The 25,432-nt window shown below is 38.2% G+C and overlaps 1 protein-coding gene across 1 annotated transcript in view; it reads left to right on the forward strand.

Annotated features, from left to right (window-relative positions):
• Positions 1 to 25,432, forward strand: part of LOC143925697 (uncharacterized) — a 93,287-nt gene that overhangs the window by 591 nt on the left and 67,264 nt on the right. The window lies entirely within an intron of this gene.

Genomic DNA, 25,432 nt, shown 5'->3' on the forward strand with positions numbered 1-25,432 from the left:
ACGGTGGGATTTTTTTAATGCTTCGTTACACTTTTCACAGATGTACTGCATTGCTGCCGTGACATCTGCTAAATGATGGCAGTCCCTAGGGCTGAATAGAAAGATAACGGACTTTATAGCATTTAATAAGCACTCATTTCTCCCTTTTTACGAGTCCTCCTTCATCTTCTTGTAGTTTGCTTTGATTTTTAGAATTTTTAAGAACATAGTTGATTAACAAAACCTAATGTTTAAATCAAGTTCTTGCCATACAGAAGCAAATGATCTTATTTAGCTAAATGACACGGAGGGATAATAAAGAATAATCCCTCCTCTGAAACCATTCAAAGTAAATCTTTTTGTTGGGCTAATTAACCCAAATGAGCTCAACATTTATTAGCTTAAAAAGTTTTTTTTATTTTTTTTTTTATTAAATTTAAACCTAAAATGTATAATTACATAGTGATGAGGGTTATTATTCCTGTATTGTTATAATTCTTATGACCCAATTAAAAATAATAATTTTCTTAAGAATCTAAACTTCTTTTAAAGTTATATATTTTAATAAAAAATTAATATAGTGTATGGTTAATTAATCATGTTTAATTGGCAGACACTAATTTGAGTTCATGTTTTATATGCACTTCATATTCTTTGCCAACCTAAAGCCTCTGCAGTAGGAATTCATAATGTATAAACTCTTCCTCATGTTATAAAATACAATCCAAAATATATATATATATATATATATATATATATATATATATATATATATATATATATATATATATATATATATATTTGTATAAATTGTATCAATTTTATGTGTATTAGAGTTAAAACAAATGATACCCCTATGTTTACATGAAAAATATGTTGTTTATTCAGCTTCCAGTATTTTGTGCCACTTGCTAAAATAACTACTAAACACACACACACACACACACACACACACACACACACACACACACACACACACACACACACACACCAAAAAATAGTTACAGAATAACAATAATAAAAACAATATTGTTGCAGAGATTAATAAGCATATTAACCTCTGCAACAATATTGTTTTGATTATTTTTATCTTGTAACTTTTTTTTTTTTTGTGTGTTTAATAGTTATTTTAGCAAGTGACATAAAATACTGGAAGCTGAATAAACAACATATTTGCCATGTAAGCATAGGGATATAATTTCTCTAATACACATACAAATGATCTCTGAATGTTTTCATGTTATAAAATATTGATCAGTATGCCAGAGGATGGCTCACTGGCTTCAGCTGGCACTTGCAGTAGCCTTAAATGTTCATTTTGTTGGCTCATGTCTATGATGGGTAAACCAATACTGAAAGTGACAGGCTTTATAGAGAGGGTACAGAGAGGAGTGTGTTACATAACAGAAGAATTTTAGGACACGTGAAACATTGTGCATGAGCAGGAAAAGGAGGTACAGACAATAGCAGATATTAAATTAAGGCTATGTGAGAAATATCTGATTGGCTGGCCAATGACATGAATCAATAAAAGAAGCTTTATTTCATCAGGAACTTTGTAAGATTTCCATATATTTTAGACTTTAATATGGGGGAAAAAAGCTTTAAATAAGCACTAAACAAACTGAACTCTATTCAATATGGTTATTGTTTTGCAATAGAAAAGGAAATATCTGAAATATAGGAGGCAGTATTGAGAAGGATGATGGGAAGGGGGGGATTGGGAAGGGGGGGATTGGGAAGGGGGGATTGGGTAGGGGCAACAGGGTGGGCGGGTTACAGTTTGAGAGGTTTTGGATTCAAACCCTGGTATTTACAGAAGACTGACTTTTGTCCTTAGATTTAGCTAGTAGGTTGTTGATATACCCTGATGTATTAACTGAAATATTAAAGATAATAATAAAAAAAAAAACATGGAAAATTAGCTGTTGGAAAACTCAAACTTGCATTCTATTCAAACATCTAAAAGGCGTTCTGTTTACTTTCCTATCATAGTTGCTTAAAGTAATCAGTTTCACTGGGCCAGAATATCTATCTTAAAAAAGAAATCTCTGAATATTATAATTTGATCTAGTTGTGTAAATAACCTTTGTACTGAAATAACCAGTGTTGGCTATTATAAATGCTAAGAAGTCATAATTGAAACATAGCCATCCAGCTGATGTGCTCCTATTGCCAGGGGGAGATTTCAGTGCATCATAAAGCAGTTTGGTAGATACTGTTTTGAAACATTATTTAAAAATGGCATTAATGAGAAATCTTCCTATCATGATCTGAATCACTGACTGTTTCAAGTCATCTGTCACTTCTGATACATTTATCTGGCTAACTGACTTCTCACTGTCTCATTGCTGGGAATTTTTATTTTTTATTATTATTTTAACAATAATTTGTCAGACATTTATAGATCTTTGAGATTCATTCTGCAGATTTAGGAGAATTAAAAAAAACAAAAATGAAACTAGTAAAAATAATGAATAACACAAACCATAAACATATTATTCTTCTGCTTATATTATTCATATTATTATTGTTATTAATATCAGAAAAGTTCTACATCCCAAAAATAATATAATTTTTTTTTTTTTTTGGAACAATAGTTGGCACCCCTATAGAGAATTAGAATGGTCATTTACTGCTGATAGTTACACAGTATCTTTATTTACTTGGCAAAAAATAACTTGGACAATTTTTAGTATGTTGTTACTATTGTTGTGGTAGAGGAAGTCATAGTGTGGGCCTTTCACATCTTAGATCATTTGGTGTTAATAACAAATATGACATTCAAATCAATTATAATCAAAAGGACATTTGGACATGCAACTATTCCCTAATGAGGTAAACTGCCATGTTTCAACAAAGCCAGTGAGTGTCAGTTATACAAAATCAACTTTCATTGTGTCATAGTTGCAAAATGACCTGTAGTAAGCAGACACAGAGTGGTGTAAAGAGGTCTGTCTCCTTTACGGTTTTATGTAGCTTTTTGCTCTTTAGGTCAGAGGTTAAATGAACAGTTCAAAAACCCCACTGATTTTAAACTACTGAGCAATATTGCATGCATTTAAAAGCAAAAGTGAATTCTGCAGTAGCTCAGCTCAGTTTCTCAAGCTTATTCACAGCCATAAAAGAAAACATTCATTTAAATATAAGTGAATACGCTTAGATATTGTAGATGCTTTTGGAAAACACTTCAAAGCTTAGCTCAGTGAGGACACAGGTTGTTATTTAAATGACAGTCATGCTATATATTTATTGTTGTAAATGTTAGTTCAAATGCTCATTTGAGGGCAGTAAAGAATACTGAAAGTCTCAGTAGGGTATCAAGGACCAGACATACATATGTAATAGGAGTCTATTAGTTTAGCATCAGTAAAGGCCATTTGTAATTGCTGTAATCAATTAATCACTCAAATGACTAATATTGTTTATACATACCTATAATGAAATGAATAAAGTCAAATAACTTGAAAGATTCACATACACTTAATGCATTATAGCAGTTTAAAGCATAATAAACCCAGAACCAAAAATGTATTATAATGCAGTTTACCAATCATTTGATGTGGTGGCTGCTATAGTGTCCTTTTTTAGGCTTTTTTCGGTCTGTGTTATTCTAGTGATTTGGCCCATAATTCACCTCCTATATTAGCATGCCCACACTCTGATGGAAGGAGCACATTGACACAGCAGACAGCAGCATTGTTAGTCTGGAGGGTGGGGAGTGTTGGACGTACAAGCAGATTTTGATACACTAACACATTTAAACCATACTGCAGTTACACATGTAGTTACAGTAATGTTTTGTTTTTTTCTTCTTTTGGGATAAAGGTTTTATATAAATAAAAACAAATTAATCATTGTTAGCACCCTGCCAAAGGTAAATGTTTTTTGTCAACACTCTTAATTGATACACTTGCAGTAGAGCTTGTTCTGTTGAAAAACAACAATTGTTTTTGGCCAGATCACCAGGTAAAAATAAAAGAAAGAAAGCTTAAAAAAAACAAAACAACCAAATGTAGCAATCACATCTAAGAATTTGTACACTGCAATATAGTAAATATTTGCTTTTGGGTTTACTACCACTTTAAGTATTATTGTTCATGCAATTACAGTTTATAAGGTAAAGTGAGGCCCAATATAAACTTAAAATGACTAAAGTCTCCTTTTTAAAAATAAAAAATTTTTTTAAAAAACATGTAATTCTAATTTCATGCTCTGTGCAGTTATTTTGCACAGAGCAGCCCAGATCCTCTTCTTCTGGGGTTCCACATTGGCACTTCTGGCCCCTCTCTCCTACCCAGTACCACCACAGCAAGTAGCTTGTTATGGGGACACCCAAGCCAAGCCACTGCTCTGTGTGTCCTTTCAGACAAGGAGCTGTGGCTTGGCTCCGTCCCCTCTGTCTCCTGATTGGCTCACTGACTGTGAATGACAGCAGCAGGAGCCAATGGCTCCTGCTGCTGCCAAAAGATAACCAGGAGTGGGAGTCCCTGGAGAGGCAAGGCTGTCCTGGACATCACTGGATCGAGAGGTGGCTCAGGTAAGTATTAGGGAGGGTTGGTGGGCTGCTGAACACAGAAGGTTTTTTTACCTCTTGCATAGAATGCATGACCACTTTATCTGTCAACTTCATGGGATTTTGCCATTCTGCAGTTCACCAAAAAAAGTCAAATTTACTTTTGAAATGTGTTGTTAGACAAAAATAGATACATTTAAATTTAAATAATTCATCAAGTAATGTTTCACTTGACAGTCTTAACGCACCAAGTAATGTGGCATTTAATAATAGAAAAAACAAACGTATTATTCCATAATAATTGCACTTTATATATTATATAACGTTTAGGGCCTGATTTGCTAAAGCCTCAAGTTCACTTACTGGACTGTCAATATATATATATATATATATATATATATATATATATATATATATATATATATATATATATATATATATATATATATATATATATATATATATATATACTAATGCCACAGAGATGTGGAAAGTGATACATACTGTATGTACATGTACATTTAAAGCTCATGCATAATTGCATAACTATGCACATCCAAAGCCACTAAAGTGAAGTACATACAGTATATCGGTAACTGAATATTGCATATTGCCAAGCATACATTTTGTTTCCCAGGAAAAATGCAGATTGAGATTGAAGAAATGTATGCAGTTACTTTTTCAATGTTTATGGCAATTTAAATATTATTTTTATAATTAATGATTGTCATTGTTTTCCATGGAAAAGTATCATCAATATTAATGAAACAAATAATGTTTTTTTTTGTTTATGCATGCTATCTAACACATTTGTGGTCACATAACGTATATACACAAACAAATCTGAATACTGACAACTTTGCTATGCAAAGAATACACAATGTCATCAGGGAACAATATATTTAATCAAAACCATATTTTATTTAATTACAGTGTGAAAAATATATTGAACGGATGATTAATATTTATTATGACAAGGGTTTGCATGCATTAAAATTACGATAAAATTAAGATACATCTGTAGGTGTTCTGAATTAGCTTACTTGCACTTGACCAGATCACAGTCAGCGGTGGTAAATATTTAAGAATGTAATTGCACAGCTATTCTCAAATTGTGATGAGTACTACTGCTCTAAGTGAGATGTGCAAAATCCTAAGCTGTCTGTATTAACTGCTAATGCCATGCTACATGTTTTACATTGGTTTCCTATATAGGATAGAAGAGTACTTGTTGCCATGAGAAGGAAGCTTTGAGTTGCAGTATGCTTAGGTGTCCGTTTATGAAGCAGTGATCAGCAGTGATCCAGAGGATCGCCGCTGATCACAGCCCATAAACAGTTTATGAACCAGAGATAATCGGGGAGCAGTGTTTGAACTTGTTCTCCCGCAATTATCTCCACACATGGAGAATTCTCATAGACTGACACAGTAACGGCCAGTTTATGAAGCTGCGATCTGAGCGCTTCACTGGAGATCTGTGTCAGAATTCACACCCCCCGATTCACCAACTCAGAGGTGGTGAATCGGGGAGTGAAGAGAGAATCTGGGGGGATCTGAGGAGGAAAGAAGATGATTTTTAACTTCCTTATACCTCGTTCAGACCCTCCAACACTGTAACCATGTCCCCCTATCATATTTATGTGTATACATATATATATATATATATATATATATATATATATATATATATATATATATATATATATATATATATATAGATAGATATATAAAATGTGTATGTATATACATGTGTATATAATGTGTGTGTGTATACATATATATATATATATATATAATGTAGGGGGACTCTTTATTTTACTAGCATTAACCACACCGTCTGTCAGTGTATTGAGCAGTGATAATTTATCACTGCTTAATAAACTGGCATCTTTGTGTTTCTGTGATTTTCTAGTACTGTAATCTCGTAAGGTCTCACGAGATTCCAGTATTAGGGGCCGTTCTCCAGTGTTGGAAGCGTTTGTAGATCGCTTCACTCCTCTGAAGGTGAAGCGATCTACTCTGCTTCATAAACAGGCACACAGAGGAGAAAGAGCTCCTCTGTGAATGCCGGAGAATGAAGCAGTGAATAGATTTCACTGCTTCATAAACAGACACCATAGTCCTGTCTTGATCAACTTTCTCTGCTTTTATGAATAAGTGAAGTGGTAGCATTTTGTGAGTAGGAGTGGGCTCTAGATCAATCCTCTTCTTACACATCCAAATACACTAAACAGAAGTTGAGTGGACAGAGGGTGGACAGTATGGGGAAGTAGGCAGAACCTGGAGTAGATATTGAGGTTGAACGAAATAGCAGATACAGTGAATAGAAGTGCAAATGGTACTTAGTGGACTGAAAGGTGGGAGAAAGTGCATGTATGTAAGAGTTGCTTACCTATCTTTGTCCCCTTTCTATTCACTGTTAGGTGTCATTGACATCTCATTCAATAATTTGAGGAAATGCTCTTCCACTAAGAAGAAATAATATTGTTTTCTGAGCTGATTAGGGTATTCTATGGTAAAAGTCGAAAGATACTCCTTCTCCAGGTAGTGAAAGAAATAAGGTCATCTCTTGTGAGGGAAAATGGCTTTTCCCCCTTCTTGGGGTAACACGGGTCAAAAAACATGTTTCCCCAGGGATGTTTCCTCAAAATTTGAGTTTTATCAAACATATTACAGCTAAGTTGCAAGAATCGTTATTGGCTATGAATACAGGCATATCCCACTTTTAAATACACAATGGGGTTTATTTACTAAAGTTGGAAAGTGCAAAATCAGGCTCACTTCTGCATAGAAACAAATGAGTGTCTAACCCCAGCTTGTTCAATTAAGCTTTGTAATAAAACCTGGAAGCTCATTGGTTTCTATGAAGAAGGGAGCCTGATTTTGCACTTTCCAGCTTTAGTAAATAAACCCCATTGTGTACTTAAAAGTGGGGTTAATCCTGTAATTGTTAAAATTGTTATTGAAGGTACAGTTTCTAATAATTTTTTGAACTGGCTGAATGGAATATTTAATATCCAGGGTTTTTGGTGGTGAATGTGAAACTTTAGAGACTGATAAAGAAACAAACTTGATAACACAGAAATGTGTCTAGGCCTAAAGACCAGAGTATTGGGGTCCTTGGCAACAAGATTGGGAACTAATATAAAAAAGCTATAGTTAAACATTAAATCTAGGGGTTAGCTTGGGTAGCTGGGTCTCAGAGGCTGACTCACAGAGCGTACCCTTTAGAGGCTGAACAAGGGTTTCTTTTATGATGGAGAGTTCCTAGCAGTGGCATATCATCCATGTGTGCAGGGCACACAGGTCCCCAAGGGAAGGGAGGCCCACTGTGCCCTGACACATACTGCACACATCACACCGGTAAAGGAAAAAAGGTGTCTTCAAAGATGCAGAAAACAGAACTCCACCACCAATATCACTGCCGCTTACCAGCTAGACTGGTCCCATCACAGAGACCAGATATGGCCACAATAAGAAAGCACTCCTTCTGCGCATGGACCACCAGGAGGATAAAGCTCTGTTCAGAAGTTTGGACTGGTCCTACGGCCACACCACTCATTGCCCGGTACATACAGAAACAAGAAGGGTCGCCATAGTGTAGTAAATTCTTACGTTTAATAAATAAATAAAAGGTTGCACTTACATCCAACTGAGAAAACAGTTCGCTGTGTTACAAACAACAATATTGCCGGCCGGCTTCGTGAACGCTGCCCGTTGCTTCCGGGTTCAACGTGGAACGCGGTGACGTCAATACGCCACTCCTCCCTACGCCGTTTCGTCACAACTGACGTCTTCCAGGGGCAGTGATATTGGTGGTGGAGTTCTGTTTTCTGCATCTTTGAAGACACCTTTTTTCCTTTACCGGTGTGGTGTGTTTCACGGTGGAAACTACAATCAAAAAGAATCTATGTTTCTATATGAAATGAACTTTTTTGTGTGTAGATGGTGATATGGATAAATTTTTTTTGAATATTATTATTTTTTGAATATACACATTCTTTTAATTAGAGTTTGGTATAATATTGTTTGATATTGTTTTTTAGTACTTTATTTTTCACAAATAATTTTTGGATCATTTTTAGCGCAGCTTTTTGAAAATTAACTAAGATTTGGTTTGTGGGTATCTCACTTAATAAGTTGCTGCTGCACTCACGGTATATAATTTCTTTTTTCACATAATTTTATTTATCAATATTTTATTGAAGAATAGTGCTGTATTTTTTTGGGTTACATACTGCACACGTGGCATAAATGGAAGTAACTCCTTAGCATTGTCTTTCCTCATTCCCTGACTTACATTCATCCAAGTATGTCATGAGTCAGCGGCTGGAATGACCAGATATATGTAGCTACATAAAAAAAACTGGGACGGGAAAATTTATAAATCTTTAAAGTGAGATTTATTTACAGTGATACAAAAGACAATCACACAACAGCAAACAGTAAACATGAACAAACCCTAGTGACAAAATAACTAATTAACCTAACAGAGACCTAAAAACTAACTATATACAAAATGAGGGACACGAGTAACAGGGAATACCAGGGTAGCAAGGAAGCAGGGAATCAGGACTAAATGCAGGAACAAGAAGCAGGAGTAAGCAGCAGGGTACAGGATGCAAGGCTAGCTCAGGAGCAGGATGAACAGGCATAAGGATCTGGCAGCAAGAATGGCAATCAAAACACAGGAAAAGCATTATATGTGCTGCTAGCAGCTGAGGCCATTTGGAAGTGATTACTGGGGCTTGTTGGTGGACTCTCGTACTGCAACAATCAGCCCAGAGCACCACAGTGCCACCAGCAGGTGAACTCGGTTTTAAAAATGTATTTATACACTATATACACTTTATAAGTCATCTCAGACTCTTTTTAACCACCCAGCTTTAAGCCACACTTAACAATTGGCACAATATAGACCACACACACATTTTTGCCTTTGAGCTTGCAGTATTTTCTTCTCCTCTGTGTCTGGGGCCCAATTTAAGACCCTACACACAGGCCCACAAATTTCATGAAACGCCCCTGGCTACTAAGCACAAACTTAAGGCCAGGAGTAGCAGTTGGTGTTTGTGTTTGGTTTAGATTAGTTGAGGAGCTTAAGATGGCCATACATTAATCAATTTTCTTATTCATTTTCTAGTATATTTACCTTCAACTATATAGTGCAAGGGCCTGCCTGATTGCATTTAAATGGAAAGTTTTTAGGTTTGACCTCATATTATATGGTTTTGGTAAATCTAAATGAACATTGTACAAGATAATTGTATAATGTATGGCCAGCCTTAGTCTTAGAAAAATACATACTTAGCTATGATAATCCCATAGCAGTTTGGTTTACAGCCCTATTTATCAAAAAACATGTAATTCTAGGATAAAGTATGGAAGGCATGAGGTTTCTGAGTCTTTAGGCTGACCATACATATACACACATTTATTTTGTTACCCCTGCGGGAGAAGAGTCTGTTTACCCAGCAGAGTGAATGTTAGTAAACTAAAATTATTATACAGGGAAAGACATGCTGTGGTTTTTTCCTTCTTAACCACCTACCAACCGGCGCACGCCGATGTATGTCAGCAGAATGGCATACAGTTAGAAACACACCCCAGGACACACTTAACCCTTACCCTGCCTAGTGGTTAACCCCTTCACTACCAGTGTCATTTACACATGAATCAGTGCATTTGTATAGCACTGATTGCTGTATAAATTACAAAGGTCCCAAAAATGTGTAAAAAATGTCTGATGTGTCCGCCATAATGGGTGATCAAATACCACCAAAAAAAGCTCTATTTGTGGGAAAAAAAGGACATTGATTTTGTTTGGTAGCCATGCCACACGTTGCCGAATCGCAAAAAGTGCTCTGGTCAGGAAGGGGGTAAAATCGTCTGGGGCTGAAGTGGTTAATATAAAAACATTTTTTTAAAGTAAAGACAGCTCTTCCATAAGCGCATAAAAAACAGCATGAAAAAACTGATCAATTTAGTACATCATATTTAGTACACAAAGGGGTTGATTTACAAAAGGCAATTATACTGTACACTTTGGAAGTGCAGTTTCACTCTGCAAGTGTTTTTGCTTTAAAAAAAAAATAGAAATCCTTGCATGTAATTGGGTTTGCTTTGCAAGGTGAAGCTTTAACTAATTTACTAAGATCTGGAACAATTGTACTTTCAGAGTGCAATTGCACTTTCTAAGTCCACAGTCCATTTACCTTCATAAAATCAACCCCATAACTTCCATGTGGTGTTCCTAGGTCTTTTAGAACCCTAGAATTTTTGATGTTTACAATGAATAACCTTGACAACTGAGCACGATGGCTTCACGTATGTGTATCAGCTAGTATGTATCAAAAATGGTATTGCAGCAAGCTTGGGATCACCATACTTGATGTTTTTCAAAGATACAATATTCTCTGCTTTATCAGTTTTACAGGATAAGATCTAAAGTACCGGTAATCAAAAACATTACATTAAACAACACAGTAATCACGGTAATTCATTTCATATCAAAATATGACTATATTTCTTTCCTATATACATCAAAGTAATATTTACATAAAATATTGAATTGGCTGTCTACTATTGAGCCCACCATATGCCAGCAGCACTAAATCCCTTAACTGGCAGGTGCAGGGGCATTCAAGGCGCTGGAAGCACAATCTTTCAACATAAGCTGTTTTTACAACATAATAATATACAATAATAATTGATGGCTTCTATTTGTACAATCCAACCACAGTAATAAGGTCATATTTGGATAATTACCTTCCTATGAGGCCCAGCTTGCTTTAAGCTAAACCTTCTTAGAAGATTCAGGATGTTTATAAGTTAGACCGCTCCATGAGAATACATAGTCAAGTTTTAAAAAAACACAAGTTCACCTAGTTCAACCAATAGAAAATAAAATAGATAGAAAACCTCTATATACACAATCCTGAGTAACACAATATAAAAATAAGACACTAACTCAAATAACATAAACAATAGGACAACATCATTCAGTCTAAAAATAAGTAAATTCTGCAGTAACACAATTACATGGGTTAAGGCAAGGAAAGTCCTCACAGGATATTATGATCACTGTGGTAATGACATTTATGTGACATATATGTGCAATAGTGAGTCTTGTCCGTGCTCAACCATCAACCATATGTGAGAAATGCAAACTCACCAGAAACCCAAATATAGTAAGTCTTATGACAATCAGATTCCCTTGTACAACCATATATCTGAAGGGAATGAGTCTCAGCGCCAAAGATGTCTCCTTACATTGATGCACAATAAAAGCTTGGGAGAAGCATAGTGGATATCATAGTGCAGTAAGTTTATTAACGTAAATGTCCCAGCAAGTGAATAGCAAATGCCCACTTACATTTACAGGTGCTATAAGTCAGCACCAACATGTACAGCCAACTCAATAGACTCGTCGTCTCTCCAAGTTGTGACTTCCAAGAAAACCAAGAAACTGGAAGTGACGTTGATAAGGGCGATTCGCCTCTCTTCCTTTTTGGGGCCACGGACTCCGGCTCTGTGACTGGCCGGAGCCATGTGACGTCACTCCCGTGCATAAAGAAACGGCAGGGGTGCGGTTTCTTCACAGCACATGCGCTGATGACATCATCATCACAGTCAATATCTCCTAAACAGCGCACATTTCTAGGCTTACCTATAGGTACAACTTCCACAGAGAGGTTTACAATCTCTTTAATTATAAAAGCAATGGGTATAAAAACACTCACAAGGATAAACTCTCAAGAGCGTGTATATTACATTAGGCATGCCCCTGTTTGAATGTACTGGTCTCTCACCGTTCAGCAATCTCAAAATGGCAGAATAGTGAGTAGCTGCAAATAGAGAAACAGAGCCGAAGCCATCAGCATGCTTATATAACATAACTTGAGTGTTGACATACTCAGAGGGCCAGTTAACACACAGCGACCACGGCCCTCTGAGGATGTCACTTCTGGCTTTGAGTGTTATTGTTTATGCTTCAGCCATGGCAACACTCTGGGATGTTCTATAAGCATGCTGATGGCGTTGGCTCTGTTCCTACTGATGAAGTTCAGCTGACCGGATGTAACACGTATAGCATAATATCCACTCTATCAGTGTTTAGCTGGCAACTTGACAGTTTATGATTTCACATTTTCACACAGATAGTGGACTGTGCAGATTGTTTTTAGTTTTATTAATCCTCCTTTATTAAGCTCCTCCTCCCTCTGTTTCCTAACCAGCCAGAATGCATGCTTTGATTTAGGGGCTGGTATGCATTTAAAAAAAAAAACATTTTTGAGGGGGGTGCGCCATGCAAATTGCCAACAAAAGGCTTTATTTAAAAGAAAACCAGCACACATACTCATCCAAAAGTCCCTCATATCACACTGCTATGTATTTTGGGGTCAGTGGGCAATTTTCTTTTTTTGAAGGTAGAAGCAGACTGTAATTTGCTAGCAATTTTAAAATGATTTTTCCTTTGTAAATATCAGTACTTTAAACAACACTGCTATCTGTCAGTCAAATAGGATTTTTTTTTTTTTTATTCACTGTTACATGTTTTCCAGAGCATTGTCCACCCCATGCTATTTTTTGACAGCCTTGTGCCTATTAGCCCAGAAAATGGGCATTTTTCATTTGACAGATTTGTCATTGATTTTAACCCCCCTGACGGTATTCCCGAGTCTGGCTCGGGGTGGAATTTTTATACCAAAAGCGGTATCCCCGAGCCAGATTTGGGACTGCATCGCTGGATCCAGGAGGAGGTTTACTGACCTTCTCCCTCGGATCCAGCGTTGTCTCCCCGCTGTACGAGCGAGCCGTGTCTCGCTCAATCTATCACGGACCCGATCTCCGTTCCCTGCGAGCGTTGTGACGCACGGGGACGGAGATCGGCGCCAAATTCAAAAAGTGAAACACACAGTATACATACAGTATAATGTAATCTTACAGATTACATTGCTGTATGTAAATATTTCACATCCCCTTTGTCCCTAGTGGTTTGTCCAGTGCCCTGCATGCAGTTTTATATAATAAAAACTGTTCTTTCTGCCTGGAAACTGGAGATTGTCCATAGCAACCAAACTGTCACTTTACATCAAAAATGGTTTTAGACCAGCTAGAAAACAGCAATAATAAATTGGAATCACTTGCAGAATTGAGCGATAGCAATTTGTGGGGAGATCCGTCATCAAATACTGAAAAGTAATGACAGTGACAATTCTGCAACTGAGCAAATTTCAGTGTTTTTGATTTGCTTACATTATTGAATAATTTTTATTATTGTTATATTATTATTTGGTACAATTATTTATAATTATTTATTATATTATAATTTATGATTTCATTTTTCAAACTTTATCATACCCGGGATGTCTGCTAGACTCTGGTTTGGACAGATTTAAGAGAGTTATTCCTAAGAATTACAGGACTACAATATAAAACGCCGAATTTTCATGCAAAATAATGGTACCGCTTTTAGCACCTAAAATCCGAAATAATCGTACCGCCAGGGAGGTTAATAGGGTTCGGGTTTTGGCATCCAAACTTCTTTGAACTATTAAAACCATAACTAGGACAGCTCATCTCATCCCTACTCACATAAAAAATAAAAATATATCTAAATAATGCTCAGTAACCTTTATTGTGTGTTTCAACACCATAAATTCAGTAGGCAATATATATTTCCATCTACCTTCAGGTATCAGCATGCAATTTATATATACTAGTTACCCAAAAAAGCCTTAAAAGCTAAACATTTATGTCATCCCCAAGATAGTAACAATCGAGGGAAATATTGAGTGTAAAACCTGAATGTTGGGAATTGAGAATAACTCACTGATTTGGTTCACCTTTTGGAAAATTGTGTTTCCTTTCTGCTAAATATCTTATCTCAACAATGGTTAAAGTAGAACTATAAGCAAAATAATTTTTTACATTTTTGATAGAGCAAAGAAGGGTTAAAACCTCTGTCAGTTTTTTTGTTTGCCATCTTTGTCCCATTGCAGAGATTTCCCTTCACTTCCTGTCCCATAGCCAAACACAAAGTGATAGGAAATCCCTGAAAATTAAAGTGGTGTGCCCATTTAAAAAAAAAAAAAAAGTAAAAGTCAGCAGCTACAAATACTGCAGCTGCTGACTTTTAATAATCAGTCCAGCGGGGATCGTAGCCCCACTCGTCTCCCCCTCAGTTCAGCGGCGCCGGCATTGTAACTGTGGGTGCCCCGCTGTGGCTTCACACAGTCGGCGCCCAGGCACTAAAGGAGGCAGACTACGAGGGACCCCCTAGCAACAGCCATTTAGAGGTGAGTTAAAAAAAAAATTCCAAATGTTTTTTTTTTTTTTTAGGAATATTATTGATTTTTCTTTGTGTGTGCAACCCCACTTTAAGGAAATTCCTTAGGGACCCCCTGGTCACCAGAACTAGTGTCCCCATTGGAAGATTTCCTCTCTATTACTTTTCTGGAGACAACCCAAAATTTGGGATTTTCCTTTACTTTCACTTTCAATGATAATGGAAAACAGAACACATAGAGAAGGTGAATCTCCTTAATGGGAGCACAGACAGCAATAAAAACTGACAAGCGTTCTAATTCCGCTACCCTCTATCCAAAACAGTTATACTTTAAAAGTGATTGAAAATGGACTGTTTGCACCCTCTAATGGCTAATCTGTAAGTACCTGTATTTAATACATTAACAAAAATATGTAATAGCAAGTATTTAAAGTTACATTGAAAATCACAATAAACATTGCTGTAAAGTACATTTACACATTTACAATTTATACCTACACTATTTGGGAAAACCCCAGTATATGTTTGGTATGTATTCACATTTACACAGCATACCTACCCACAGTTTTAAAATATGTTTTACATTTTAGATTTTTTTTTTTTTTTTTGTGAAGGAGTTATAACTGACTGACTGCAAGAATTCCTCCAGGAAAATTGCTGCAATCTGTCTCAATAGAAAAGCTGGGGACTGTTTCCATTAACATACAATGGAGAAGCCTAGCTTCCAAATGTTTAACCCTTTGTTAACCACTTCCCTACCCATCCATAGTCATATGATGCCCGCAGATGGGATCTCCCATCCTGGGTGGGCGTCATATGATGTTGTCCCATTCCCGGCCGCCTAGGGGGCTGGTGCGTGTGAGTCCCCTCCCCCACAGTTAGAATCACTCCCATAGGGAACATATTAACCCCTGCAGCGCCCCCTGGTGTTAACCCCTTCCCAGCAGTCACATTTACACAGTAATCAGTGCAATTTTATAGCACCGATCGCTGTGTAAATGTGAATGGTCCCAAAAATGTGTCAAAAGTGTCCGATATGTCCGCCACAATGTTGCAGTCATGGAAAAAAATCGCAGATTGCCGCCATTATTAGTAAAAAAAAATGCCATAAATATATCCCCTATTTTCATAGTTAGTTAGGTTGAATAAAGACACCAGTCCATCCTGAGTGAGTGTCTACAATTGTCCCTATCCCTGTACATTGCACACTCACATCAGTCCCTACCCTCAAGGAGCCCACAATCCAAGGTTCCCATTCATATACTAGGGCCCATTTTGGACAGAAGCCAATTAACCTACCTGCATGTCTTTGGAGTGTGGGAGGAAACCGGAGTACCCGGAGGAAACCCACGCAGGCACAGAGAGAACATGCAAACTCCAGGCAGGTAGTGTCATGGTTGGGATTTGAACCAGCGACCATTCTTACTGCTAGGTGAGAGTGCTAACCACTACACCACTGTGCTGCCTAATTTTTTGTAGACGCGATAACGTTTGTGCAAACCAATCAATGTACGCTTATTGCAATTTTTTTTTACCAAAAATATGTAGAAGAATACATATCGGCCTAAACTGAGGGAAACATTTTTTTTTTAAACGGGATATTTATTATAGCAAAAAGTAAAAAATATTGTGTTTTTTTTCAAAATTGTCGCTCTTCTTTTGTTTATAGCGCAAAAATTAAAAACCGCAGAGGTGATCAAATACCACCAAAAGAAAGCTCTATTTGTGGGAAAAAAATGACGTCAATTTTGTTTGTGTGCAACGTCACACGACCGCACAATTGTCAGTTAAAGCAACACAGTGCCAAATCGCAAAAAGTGCTATGGTAAGGAAGGGGTAAACAGTTGTATATGAAATGCACTTTTTATCTTTCAAAAAGTGTTTCCCGGGGCTAAACTTTTCATCCAATTTCTAAATTGCTGCATTTGTAAATTTCAAAATATAAAGGGATAGTAGTGGTAAAATACACACTTGTGGGTTTACCAAATTTTTTGTATAATTCGCTTTTTAAGCGGCGTGGCAGGGGGTGTGTCCTATGCCTACATACTTTTGCTAATAGGCGTCCCTCGTTCCCATCTCACAATTTTGGGGTATGCCCTGAGTGGGCTGAAGTTTGACCAAAACCTGTCACAGTTAGGGGAACGATTGCAATACAAGGGGGACCCTGCTGGAGTCAGGAGCAAGGTAAGTATTTACTCCCTTTGTGTACAATCCTGCCTAGGCATAGTGAGCATTTAACCCTTGCAACTCAGGGCTGTCCACTGCAAGGCCTTTTTTTAAAATTTTCCTGGACTTGTGCTTTAACGTTAAAAAGTGCAAAATGATTTAAACCGAAAATACAGTTACAAAAACAATGCGGTTATTGCTAAATATAGACACATGTAATTTACAAAACATAATTAAAATGTTATAATTCATTTTGATATACAGCTGGTATTAAAGTAAAACTAAAGACAATACGGACGATTTACTAAACGCAAATCCACTCTGCACTGCAAGTGCACTTGGAAGTGCAGTCACTGTAAATCTGAGGGGAAGATCTGCAATGAGGGGAAGCTCTGCTGATTTTATTATGCAATCATGTACAAGCAAAAATGCTGTTTTTTATTTTCCTTGCATGTCCCCCTCGGATCTGCAGTGACTGCACTTCCAAGTGCACTTGCAGTACAAAGTGGATTTTCCTTTAGTAAATAAAGACCAATATTTTTTGTTTTTTGTGAGTGCAGAGGGATTAGAACACCTTTTGGGTTTTTATTGCTGTCTGTGTCTCCATAGGGGAGAATCACCCTCTCTATTTGTCCTGTTCACTGTTATCACCAAGAGTGAAAGTATAAAAAAAAAGGCAAGGGGTATCACTCTCTCCTACGCTATCCAAAGTTTTGGCTTTAGTTCTACTTTAACCTCCCTGGCGGTATTTAAGATTGTAGGTGCTGAAAGCGGTACCATTATTTTGCATGGAAATTTGGCGTTTTATATTGTAAATAAAGATACTAATGCGCACAACCCCAAATTACTATCCCTATCAAGCCAAACTAGTGTAAATAAAACTTACGGGAAGCTCAGCATTAACTATTAACCACTACAATACAGGGCACTTTCACCCCCTTCCTTCCCAGCCCAATTTTCAGCTTTCATCGCTCTAGCGCTTTCAATGACAATTGCGCGGTCATGCTACACTGTACCCAAATGAAATTGTTATCATTTTGTTCACACAAATAGAGCTTTATTTTGGTGTTATTTATTCACGACTCTGTTTTTTATTTTTTGCGATATTAGCGCAAAAAAAGCGGAAATTTGGAAAAAAAACAATATTTTCTTTTTTCTATTTGAGAAGAAATCCAATAAAATCAAATTTTGGCATAAATTTAAGCCAAAATGTATTCTGCTACATGTTTTTGGTAAAAAAAATTCCGTTAAGTGTATAATAATTGGTTTGTGTGATCAGGGACATATGTACGCAAATGATCATGTACATATGTGTGCAGGTGATCACGTACATATGTGTGCAGATAATCATTGGGACATGTGATTTTAGTGGGACATATGTGGGGGACATGTTTTTATTATTAGGGACATGTGTTTTTATTATTTGGGGACATGTATGTTTTGGGGACATGTGTGTTTTGGGGACATATGTGGGGACTGTGTTTGTACTGTGTGGTGTGTTGTGTGTTGACACTAGACTGATGATCAGTGAGTAAAAAGCTGTAAAAAACAGCTCATACTCACTGATCATCAGCCGGCTGCAGCGTTCTGCTCTCCTCTACTCAGCGATGACTTCCGTGTGAGGAGAGGAGAGCCGATTGCCTAGCAACCGGCTGTTTGTTTACATCACATGACGGCCGTGATTGGACACGGCCGTCATGTGATCAGGAGGGCCAATCACAGAGCCCTCCTGCCGATCTGAGATGTGCCGTGTCCGGGTGACACGAGCACATCGGGATCGCGCCGCTGCGCGGGCACGCGCGCGCGCGATCCCGCTACTTCTGAAGGACATTCCTGAACGTCCTATCAGGAGTAGACGGCTCCCACCCGGTCGTATATATGCATTGGCCGGGTGGGAAGTGGTTAAATAAATAAAGAATTATGTAGCGCTACCTGTTTTCATAAAAATAAATAAATATCACCTAACCTAATCAAAATAAAACATACATATAAGAAAAAATGTGCAATCACAATAAATAGTGCAAAATTAATAATAAAGTGACTATAGTGCAAAAACGCATATAGCATGCGATAATAATCCACACTCAGATGAATGTTCATCTGAGTGTGGATTATTATCGCATGCTATATGCGTTTTTGCACTATAGTCACTTTATTATTAATTTTGCACTATTTATTGTGATTGCACATTTTTTCTTATATGTATGTTTTATTTTGATTAGGTTAGGTGATATTTATTTATTTATTTATTTATTTTTATGAAAACAGGTGGCGTTTTAGGAATAACTCACTTAAATCTGTCCAAACCAGTCTAGCAGACATACCGGGTATGATAAAGTTTGAAAAATGAAATCATAAATTATAATATAATAAATAACTATAAATAATTATACCAAATAATAATATAATAATAATAAAAAATATTCAATAATGTAATCAAATCAAAAACACTGAAATTTGCTCAGTTGCAGAATTGTCACTGTCATAACTTTTCAGTATTTGATGACGGATCTCCCCACAAATCACTATCTCTCAATTCTGCGAGTGATTCTAATTTATTATCGCTGTTTTCTAGCTGGTCTAAAACCTTTTTTGATGTAAAGGGACAGTTTTGGTTGCTAGGGACAATCTCCAGTTTCCAGGCATAAGGAACAGTTTTTATATTATAAAACTGCATGCAGGACACTGGAAGAACACTAGGGACAAAGGGGATGTGAAATAATTACATACAGCAATGTAATCTGTAAGATTACATTATACTGTATGTAATGTGTGTGTTTCACTTTTTGAATTTGGCGCCGTTCTCTATCCCCGTGCGTCACAACGCTCGCAGCAAACAGAGCTCGGCTCCATGATAGATTGAGCGGAGGACGGCTTGCTCGTGCAGCAGGGGGACATCGCTGGATCCAGGGGACAAGGTAAGTAAGCTCTCCCTGGCTGGCTCGGGGGTTACCGCTAATGGTACAAAATTTTCACCCGAGCCAGACTCGGGAATACCGCCAGGGGGGTTAATAAAGCCCTATTTACATTTTTTTATTGTTTGAAAAATATTCTGGTAGAAAATTTTCAGGGTGGGCTAATCTTCCATTGAAGGAATCTTCCCAGAACGTTTCCACCAAGAAATATATGAATAAACAAGCATCATTTTTCTAATATAGGTAACTTAGTGATTACTACTAGCTTAAACTTACTTTAGGAAACAGGGGCAGACTGACAACTCATGGCCCCCCCGGGCAATTAGAGATTATGTGGCCCACAGGCTTACAGATGGCCAGCCATATTTTTGATGCAACATTAATGTAGGCATACCCATGTGGAGGAGCACCAAGCTTGGCGATGTACAGAGTGGCAGGGGACCTAAAGCTGGCGATCCAGTCAAGGTACCAGTAGCCTTTCATAGGCAGTACCACCTTAACAGCATCATGGGCTCCTGGGCCCCCTACCAGGGAGATGCTGACCTGCATCATGCATAGCGCACCATGGCAAACAATGGGCATGACCAGTGAGAGGAAGAAGAAGATTCTAATTACTGTGTCGCAACTGATAATCTCACAGACACAAATACATTTCAGTCAAAGGATCATTTGTTTTTTTAAATAGATGTTTCCATTACATATGTTTTTATGCACAAAAAAAAAAGCAATTTTTGTCTTAGGGCTGGTTCACACCACAAAAACGCACTCCAGTTCTGTTCTGGATGAGTTTATGCATGTGCGTTTTTAATGCGTTTCTGGGTGCATTCCAGATGCTTTTTTTCTTCTTTTCCTGATTTTTTTTTCCCTGACTGGGGACCAGTGCATTTTGATGTGTTCCAGTGCATTTTTCGTGGCATTTTACTGCGTTCCTATCAGTCCAGTGCAGGGAAAATGTTGCATGTTCTACATTTTTTTCTGAAACAGGCAAGCCCTGGAACTGACTGCACTGGTATGAACTATGCCATTGGAAACCATATAACCTAATATCCATGTGTTTTGTATGCAAAAAAAAAAAACGCACTAGACTGCATGTGATGTGAACTGGCCCTTACTGAAGCAACCTTATAGAAGAACTCAATTAAAACCAGCAAGGTCAGGTCTATGTACAGTACAATGTACAGAGTATGTGGGTCAGAAGTAAGTAACAAACAAAACAACATATAGAGTACAGTAGTCAGGATGAGCGCCACACTCACATCAGAGTCCCCCCCTTATGGCAGAGCCCCCAGAGTGACACCCTACTGCAGAGCCCCCCAGTGTGCCACATAACAGTAGAGCCCCCCAGAGTGTCACCTTGCAACAGAGCCCCCTGAGTGGCACCTTCCATCAGTGTCCCCTTACACACACACACACACACACACACACCTTTTCGCATTAGTGCTTGGTGTGGTAGGCAGCTGGCAGGAAAAGGCTTTTTATAAAAAATCCACTTGTTGCAGACTCTGAACTGCGCATGTGCAGCTGAATAGTGAACTCCTGTGGTTGGCCTCACATTGGGCAGTGGGGCATGTGAATAAAAACTGTGCTTGGTGTGTGCCATGATGTAACCGTACAGGTGTGCACCCAGACCTGCCCTGCTGCCTGATCCGAGGCCGAGCTCAGCGGTGCACCAATCAGGTTACTCCGAATGGCAACAAGTGGATCTTTCTCCTCTCTGTTGAAGGTTGGCAACACAGCCACTGATTGAGTGGCTTTTTTCCAACATGTCTGTTCAACAGAAATTGATTGTTAGACTTCTGTTGAGCGTCAGTGGGCACACATGGATCATACAGTGTACAGTTGTGCTCATAAGTTTACATACCCGGGCAGAATTTATGATTTCTTGGCCATTTTTCAGATAATATGAATGATAACACAAAAACATTTCTTTCATGATTAATATTTGGCTGAAGCCATTTATTATCAATCAACTGTGTTTACTCTTTTTAAATCACAATTACAACATAAACTAACCAAATGACACTGATCAAAAGTTTACATACCCTGGTGATTTTGGGCTGATAACATGCGCACAAGTTGACACAAAGGGGTTTGATTGGCTATTAAAGGTAACCCTCTTCACCTGTGATATGTTTGCTTGTAATTAGTGTGTGTGTATAAAAGGTCAATGCGTTTCTGAAAGACCCTTGCATCTTTCATCCAGTGCTGCACTGACGTTTCTGGATTCAGAGTCATGGGGAAAGCAAAAGAATTGTCGAAGGACCTGCAGGAAAAGGTAGTTAAACTGTATAAAACAGGAAAGGGATATAAAAAAGATATCAAAGGAATTGAGAATGCCAATCAGACAAGCCTCAAACCTTCTGGCACAAAGTCATTTGGAGTGATGAGACCAAAATTTAGCTTATTGGCCACAACAATAAATGTTACATTTCAACAAGGTACACCATTTCTACTATGAAACACAGAGGTGGGTGGCTGATGTTTTGGGGATGTGTGATCTACAAAGGCACAGGAAATGTGTTCAAAATTGTTGGCAAGATGAATGCAGTATGTTATCAAAAAATACTGGAGGAACATTTGCATTCATCAGCCAGGAAGCTGCGCATAAGACGTACTTGGACATTCCAACATGACAATGATCCAAAACACAAGGCCACGTCGACCTGTCATTGGCTACAGCAGAAAAAAGTGAAGGTTCTGGAGTTGCCGTCTCAGTCTCCTGACCTCAATATCAGTGAGCCACTCTGGGGAGATCCCAAACATGCAGTTCATGGAAGACAGCCCAAGAATTTACAGGAACTGGAGGCTTTTTGCCAAGAGGAATGGGCAGCTTTACCATCTGAGAAGATAAAGAGCCTCATCCACAAATACCACGAAAGACTTGAAGCTGTCAATGATGTTAAAGGGGGCAATACACGGTATTAAGAACTGGGGTATGTAAACTTTGCACACACTAATTACAAACAAACAGATCACAGGTGAGGATGGTTACCTTTAATAGCCATTCAAACCCCTTTGTGTCAACTTGTGTGCATGTTATCAGGCCAAAATCACCAGGGTATGTAAACTTTTGAAAAAGAGTAAACACGGTTGATTGATAATAAATGGTTTCAGCCAAACACTAACCATGAAAGAAATGTTTTTGTGTTATCATTCATATTCTCTGAAAAATGGCCAAGAAATCATAAATTCTGCCAGGGTATGTAAACTTTTGAGCACAACTGTATACATACACCCACAGTATACAGAAATAAACAACCCAGCTGCCAGCACTTTTCATTTAAAAATCAGTCTAATAGAACACACTGTTGCTGTCCCCATATCCTAGCATGCTGGTACTTGTAGTGTCCCAGCAGCTCACAGACAATGGATGTGGTGATACAGGAGAGGAGACTGTGCCTGTGTACTGGTGAGCAGGTGATGAGTAGGGGAAGATTGTGGAAGAAGTTCAGAAAGTCTTTCCTCCAGGATCAGTGCACTTCTCCCACAGAAAATGTATCTAACATCCCCAGAGACAGGAGGAGCCATGCTAGAGGAAACACAGCCTCCCCCCTCCCCCTCACCAGGGTAAGCACTGACTAGAATACATTTATTTGAGATCAACCAGCTTACCTGCTATCAAGCTGCAGCTCATTCTTCATTGCACTGCAGGTTGTGTCCCCACCCTCCTCCCTTTCCTCTCCTCTCCTCCCTCTCCTCTGCTTCCTCTTCTCCCTCTCCTCTCCTCTTCTCTCCTCCCTCTCCTCTACTTCCTCTTCTCCCTCTCCTCTCCTCTCCTCCAGCTGTCAGCATCTCCTGCTCTATAGTCAAAAAAGCCGCGTGGGAGAAGGGGGCATGTACAGTGCGTTTCCATTGGCTGAGGAGGCAGTGGAGAGGCGGAGCAACTGGATTTTTACAGCAAAAGCATGTCATTAAGGGACATTTCAGGGACAGATGTAAAAAAACACAGATTTTTACAATCTGTCCCTGCTTTTAGTGAGGCTGGAAACCCTGATGGAGCCCCCTAGCGGCCGCGGGCCCTCGGGCAGTGTGCAAGAGCCCAAATGGTCAGTCCACCTCGTTAGTAAATGAGGATCTTAAAGTGGTATTATACCCAAAACCAAAATCGTATTAGATTGCAGCTTACCAGTCATTAGATGTGGTGGCTGCATCAGTTATCTTTTCATTGGCTTTTTTCCCTCTGTTTTCACCTGGCGATCTGGCTAGTAACACACCTCCTGTTCTAGTAAGACATGACTCTGGAGGAATCTGTACATGAGGAACAGCAGCATTGTCAGTCTTAATGAAGGTTAGTGTTAAATTTATTAACAGATTTAAATACACTAACAAATTGAAGCCAAACTCCAGCTCACACTTTATAATCAGTTACAGCAAACAGTTTTTTTCCTTTTGGGATAAATATTTTTCATTAATAAATTAAAACTGATAATTTTAATCACCTCTTCCAGTGTTAACTGATTTTTCTTATCCAATTTGCTGGAGAGCTTGAGCTTTTTAAAAATAACAGACTTGCTGGCTGGATCACCAGGTAAAAATAGAAGAAAGAAAGCCTTAAAAATGAAACCATTACAGCCGTCATATCCAAGTATTGGAAAAATGCAATATAATAAATGTTTGCTTTTGGGTTTAATACTGCTTTAGGCACCGTTCACACTTGTGCGACCTAAAGATCACATGCCTCTGCCATGATTTTGCCGCACCTCAAGTTGCCTCAAAGTTGGACCAAAGTAGTGTAGGGACTACTCTGAAGTCGCTGCGACTTGAAATCGCACAGATATGAATGGTACTTATTGGAAATCATGGGTACGACTTTTCTTGCGACTTTGCAGTCCCAAGTCACAAGACAAGTCGCACAATTGTGAAGGGGCCTTAAGGAGATACTACTTAAACCCAACACTACTACTTAAAGTGAATCTGTACTTCTTTTTTTTTTTTTTTTAAATTGTATTTTTATTGAAAATATAAAGATAACAATAACAAAGTGTTGGCATAAATGCACAGGTAAACAGTAAGTCCATCAAATAAAACAAATCAGAAACAGCGAGGGGGGGGGGGGAGGAGAGGGGAGGGAGGAGAGGGGAGGGAAGAAAGAGGAGGGGGGGGGGGTAGGATATTTCAGCACATTCTGTATATCCTCACATTAATTAACAATTATTTGTGGTACAAAACAGCAATCGTCACAATCAAATAGGCATAGGACAGTGAGCAGGAAATGTGGAAACTTCATTCCTTTAGAAGGGCATAGAACAGTGTGAACGTGCAATTTGAGCCTTAAACTTAGCGTAGGAGGTCCAAACTCAGAAAACTATATTAAGTAGCAGTATATAGTTTAGAGCGATACCACAGATCCCAAATCATTGAGAACTTAGGCATAGTGTCATGGACTATGGCTGTAAGCTTTTCCATACGGCCGATATGTTCTAGGTTCTGCAAGACCTGGGGGAGAGTGGGCGGGGAACGTGATAGCCACCGTGTAGGGATAGCTCTCTTAGCTGCTAACAAAATAAAGGTGGCAAGCTTCTGAGCATGTCTAGAGAGTCCAGGAATCGGCAACCCTAGTAAGAA

The sequence above is a fragment of the Lithobates pipiens genome, unplaced genomic scaffold (genome assembly GCF_037356315.1).
Source record: "Lithobates pipiens isolate NorthernLeopardFrog02 unplaced genomic scaffold, aLitPip1_a1.2 Scaffold_10, whole genome shotgun sequence".
Taxonomy (NCBI): Eukaryota; Metazoa; Chordata; class Amphibia; order Anura; family Ranidae; genus Lithobates; species Lithobates pipiens.